The sequence below is a fragment of the Capricornis sumatraensis genome, chromosome 6, assembly GCF_032405125.1.
Source record: "Capricornis sumatraensis isolate serow.1 chromosome 6, serow.2, whole genome shotgun sequence".
Taxonomy (NCBI): domain Eukaryota; kingdom Metazoa; phylum Chordata; class Mammalia; order Artiodactyla; family Bovidae; genus Capricornis; species Capricornis sumatraensis.
Genome location: NC_091074.1, coordinates 42,314,252 through 42,319,897, shown reverse-complemented (window position 1 = coordinate 42,319,897; position 5,646 = coordinate 42,314,252).

Here is a 5,646-nt window from a genome sequence, read left to right as displayed (position 1 = left end):
TGAACTGAATGACTTCCACATATGTGTGTGATAAGTCTCTTGCTTCAGTTGTGATCAACACTTTGCAACCCTATGTGGACTGTAGCCCACCAGGTTCTTCTATGCATGGGATTCTCCAGGCAAGAATACTGGAGTGGCTTTCCATGCCCTCTTCCAGGGCATCTTCCCTACCCAGGAACTGAACCTGCCTCTCTTAGGTCTACTGCTTTGGCAGGCATGTTCTTTATCACTAACTCCACCTGGAAAGTCCTATTTACATGTCTTTTTTAAAAATTATGTCTTTTGGAGTGGAAATAAAAATAACACTTCTCAGATGTCCCTTTGTGGGAAGCAATACTGACTCACAGGCCCCACTCCTGTTCCTCAGGATTAACTCCAGGTTCACTCAGGTAACGTGCTTCCCGACAAGCACCTCTTAACCAGTGACTGAGCAGACAGAAAACTAAAACAGGTCCATTGAGCAGGCAAAGAACTATACAGGTCCATTTCAGTGAGAATCAGCAGTCCTCTATGTGCAATTTTAGACTGAGGACTCTGTGAATATTATCTCATAACTCTGCAGTTGGAAGTTCAAGACTTCCTACTCAAGCCTCCTGTTCTTTGCTCTCTCCACATTGTCTCCTGCATCCTGATCTGAATCACCCCCAACTGTGACTTGAGGTTTACTTTTAGATGAATCTGAACTTATGCACTTTCCACTTTTCTCTGAATATTTTTGACTTTATAGACATTCATAGTTGATTTGCCTTTTTGGTTGTTTCATTTTTTTTTTGTCAAATATACTTTGCCACTTTGTTTCATTCATTCAGACAAGTTTCATTAATGTCTTAGGATGATTGTCTAGCTGCAACATCAGAAAATAACATTTGTTTATATTTCCTTCAATACCTCTGTGTTTTTGAAGTTTTTAAGAGTCTCTGTATTTAATTTAAATATTTTAATGGTGTGAGATAAGGATCTATTTTTAAGTTAATTTCCAGATATATTGTTATTTATCACAATATCAATGTAGGATAATCCATCTTTATAGAAATATATATCTATTTCTTTATATTTTAATATATTCTACTGATATATTTGCAAATATTTGCTATAACTTTGAAATTTGTCAAAGTTATTAAGTTGCTGTGTCCAATTCTTTGTGATCTCATGCCACACTACCTTGTTCTTCACTATCTCCCAGAGTTTGTTTAAACTCTTATTTGCTTGATTATCTGGTATAGCATATAGCCTTCACTTTGCTTTTTCAAACATTTTTTCCCTATTCCCATATTCTCATATATTTATTTTCCAGCTGAATATGCAAACACAACAAAAAATTTGGACATGTTATTAATATTATAGTTACTGTATCAATTAATTGAAAGTATAAAATATTTATACATTTGAAATAGTAAGTCTTCCCATCAGCAACATGATTGACTTCTCAATTATTCAGGTGTTCTGTAGGTCCTTCTGTAAAGTTTTATAATTTTTCACACATAGCTTTTGTTGGTTTCTTGTTGAGTTAATTACTAAGTATTTTATAGATTTATAGCTTTGTTTAATTTACTTTTAAAGGTTTTTGCTATAACCTATTGAATGGTAATGTTTTATGTGTCTTAATGTTGCCAGGTTATGTGGAAAAAAGAAAGCTTTCTAACCAAGCAGTGTCTGAACTATCAGTTCAGTTCAGTTCAGGTCAGTCACTCAGTCCTGTCTGACTCTTTGTGACCCCATGGACCGCAGCACGCCAGGCCTCCCTGTCCATCTCCAACTCCTGCAGCTTACTCAAACTCATGTCCATAGAGTTGGTGATGCCATTCAACCATCTCATCCTCTGTCGTCCCCTTCTCCTCCTGCTTTCAGTCGTTCCCAGCATCAGGGTCTTTTCCAAGGAGTCAGTTCTTCGCATCTGGTGGCCAAAGTATTAGAGTTTCAGCTTCAGCATCAGTTCTTCAAAGAGTATTCAGGACTGATTTCTTATAGGATGGACTGGTTAGATCTCCTTGCAGTCCAAGGGACTCTCAAGAGTCTTCTCCAACACCACAGTTCAAAAGCATCAATTCTTCGGCGCTCAGCTTTCTTTATAGTCCAACTCTCATATCCATACATAACTACTGGGAAAACGTAGTTTTGACTAGATGGACCTTTGTTGGCAAAGAAGTCTCTGCTTTTTAATATGCTGTCTAGGTTAGTCATAGCTTTTCTACCGAAGAGCAAGTGCCTTTTAATTTCATGGTTGCAGTCACCATCTGCAGTAATTTTGGAGCCCCCAAAATAAAGTTTGTCACTGTTTCCATTGTTTCCACATCTATTTGCCATGAAGTGATGGGAACAGATGCCATGATCTTAGTTTTCTGAATGTTGAGCTTTAAGCCAACTTTTTCACTCTCCTCTTTCACTTTCATCAAGAGGCTCTTTAGTTCTTCTTCACTTTCTGCCATAAGGGTGGTGTCATCTGCATATCTGAGGTTGTTGATATCTCTCCTGGCAATCTTGATTCCAGCTTGTGCTTCATCCAGCCCAGCTTTTGTATGATGTACTCTGCATATAATTTAAATAAGCACAGTGAATATATACAGGCTTCTGGTACTCCTTTCCTGATTTGGCATCAGTCTGTTGTTCTATATCCAGTTCTAACTGTTGCTTCTTGACCTGAATACAGTTTTCTCACGAGGCAGGTCAAGTGGCCTCGTATCCCCATCTCTCAGAATTTCCCACAGTTTGTTGTGATGCACACAGTTAAAGGCTTTGTCATAGTCAATAAAGCAGAAATAGATGTTTTCCTGGAACTCTCTTGCTCTTTCCATGATCCAGTGGAAGTTGGCAATTTGATCTCTGGTTCCTCTGCCTTTTCTATAACCAGCTTGAACATATGGAAGTTCTCAATTCACGTACTATTGAATTTTGGAGAATTTTGAGCATTATTTTGCCATATTTTGAGATGAGTGTAATTATGTAGTAGTTTGAGCATTCTTTGGCATTGCATTTCATTGGGCCTGGAATGGTTTTCCAAATTTGCTGGCATATTGAGTGCAACCCTTTCACAGCATCATCTTTCAGGATTTGAAATAGCTCAACTAGAATTCCATCACCTCCACTAGCTTTGTTCGTAGTGATGCTTCCTAAGGCCCAGCTGACTTTGCATACCAGGATGTCTGGCTGTGTTGTGAGGATCTTTTCTGTGTAGTTCTTCTGTGTTCTTGCCACCTCTTCTTAATATCTTCTGCTTCTTTTAGGTCCATACCATTTCTGTCCTTTATCGAGCACATCTTTGTATGAAATGTTTCCTTGGTATTTCTAATTTTCTTGAAGAGATCTCTAGTCTTTCCCATTCTATTGTTTTCCTCTATATCTTTGGATTGATCACTGAGAAAGACTTTCTTATCTCCCCTTGCTATTCTTTGGAACTCTGGATTCAGATGCATATTTCTTTCCTTTTCTCCTTTGCCTTTAGCTTCTCTTCTTTTCTCAGCTAATTGTAAGGCCTTTTCAGACAACCATTTTTCCTTTTTTGCATTTCTTTTTCTTGGGGATGGTCTTGATCACTGCCTCCTGTACAATGTCATGAACCTCTGTCCATAGTTCTTCAGACATTATGTCTATCACATCTAATCCCTTATATCTATTTGTCATTTCTACTGTATAATCATAAGGAATTTGATTTAGGTCATACCTGAATGGTCTAGTGGTTTTCCCTACTTTCTTCAGTGTAAGTCTGAACTTGGCAATAAGGAGCTCATGATCTGAGCCACAGTCAGCTCCCAGTCTTGCTTTTGCTGACTGTATAGAGATTCTCCATTTTTAGCCGCAAAGAATATAATCAATCTGATTTCCATATTATTCTTCTGGTGATGTCCATGTGTAGAGTCTTGTCTTATTTTGTTGGAAGAGCGTGTTTACTATGACCAGTTCGTTTTCTTGGCAACACTCTGTTAGCTTTTCACCTGCTTTGTTTTGTACTCCAGTGCCAAATTTGCCTGTTACTCCAGGTATCTCCTGACTTCCTACTTTTGCATTTCAGTCCCCTATAATGAAAAAAAGATATCTCTTTTGAGTATCAGTTCTAGAGTATCTTGTAGGTCTTCATAGAATCGTTCAACTTCAGGTTCTTCAGCATTATCGGTCAGGGCATAGACTTGGATTATTAAATAAATGGTTTGCCTTGGAAACTAGCAGAGATCTTTCTGTCATTTTTGAGGTTGCATCCAAGTACTGCATTTCAGACTCTTTTGTTGACTATGATGGCTACTCCATTTCTTCTAAGGGATTCTTGCCCACAATAGTAGATATAATGGTCATCTGATATAAATTCACCCATTCCAGTCCAATGTAGTTTGCTGATTCCTAAAATGTCGATGTTTACTCTTGCCAAATCCTGTTCAACCACTTCCAATTTGCCTTGATTCATGTAGGTAACATTCCAGGTTCCTATGCAGTATTGCTCTTACAGCATCAGACTTTGTTTCTATTAACAGTCACATCCACAACTGGGTGTTGTTTTTGCTTTGGCTCTATCTTTTCATTCTTTGTGGAGCTATATCTCCACTGATCTCCAGTAGCATGTTAGGCAAATATAGTTTGAAATATAAGCAAAATAAATATATTAATGAAATAATCAAGTAAGAAAATGTGTTATTTGGCATAATATTAACAATTCATAAGCTAACATAATAAACATTATTTTTAAATATTAAAAGCAACATTAAATAAACTTATTTAAACTTGTCTTTGGCTGCTTGGCTACTTGGATATTTTTCCAACCTCACAACTTGAGCTATTGAAATCAGCAAATCCTCTCTATTTGTCTCTTATATTGATTATCCTCAAGGAGTTATCAAAAATAATTTTTCTAGTATTAAGACTAATATAATATTTTCCCATATCTTAGCTCATTTTAAGGGGGCTTTCCAAATTGTAGCCCTAATGCACTGCTTGGTTTATTATCAAGTGAAATATACCAACAATATTTCAATTATTTAGATATGGGGCTTTGAAACCTATGTGTGTGAAGCATCATGATAACTGTGACAATTCTTTCTAATAAAGCCTTTTATTTCTGTCTGTTTATAAAAACAAAAGAAAGCAAAAATTCACTTGTGGGAAATAATTGCTGTGAGGTTGTTAATAAAGTGTAATAAGATTGAAATTTTAAAATTTTTATTGTGTGCCTTTTTGGAAATGAATGTTGTGAAATAAGGCAAACAGCTAATGAACACCTTATCTTGAACATTTTACTTACCAGATGGCATACAATACGAAGATGTTGAAATAAGTGTTTTCAAGTATATGCTTAAAAAACAAAAGTTAATATTTGTTTAGTGTATGACAGTTTGTGAATCATGTATATGAAGAGTTTAATATTCAGCAGTTTACTATCTGAATATGATTTTGCTAAGTCTTACAGCTTGGTAACCATGAACCAGTCAATTAACTTTCTGTTAAATGAGAATAGTGGATTTTCATGCCTCTCTCACAGGGATTTTTTTAAAGATTAAATAGCAGTATGCAAGTGAATATTTTTTGTAAGATATTATGCAAATGTCAGTGATGAACAATTGACAAAAATCATAATTCAAACAATTTATTTTAAATTAATTTAAATATCAGGTGAAAACACTGCAAACAGCTGTGTTTATTTTTCAGCTGTCACAAACCTATATT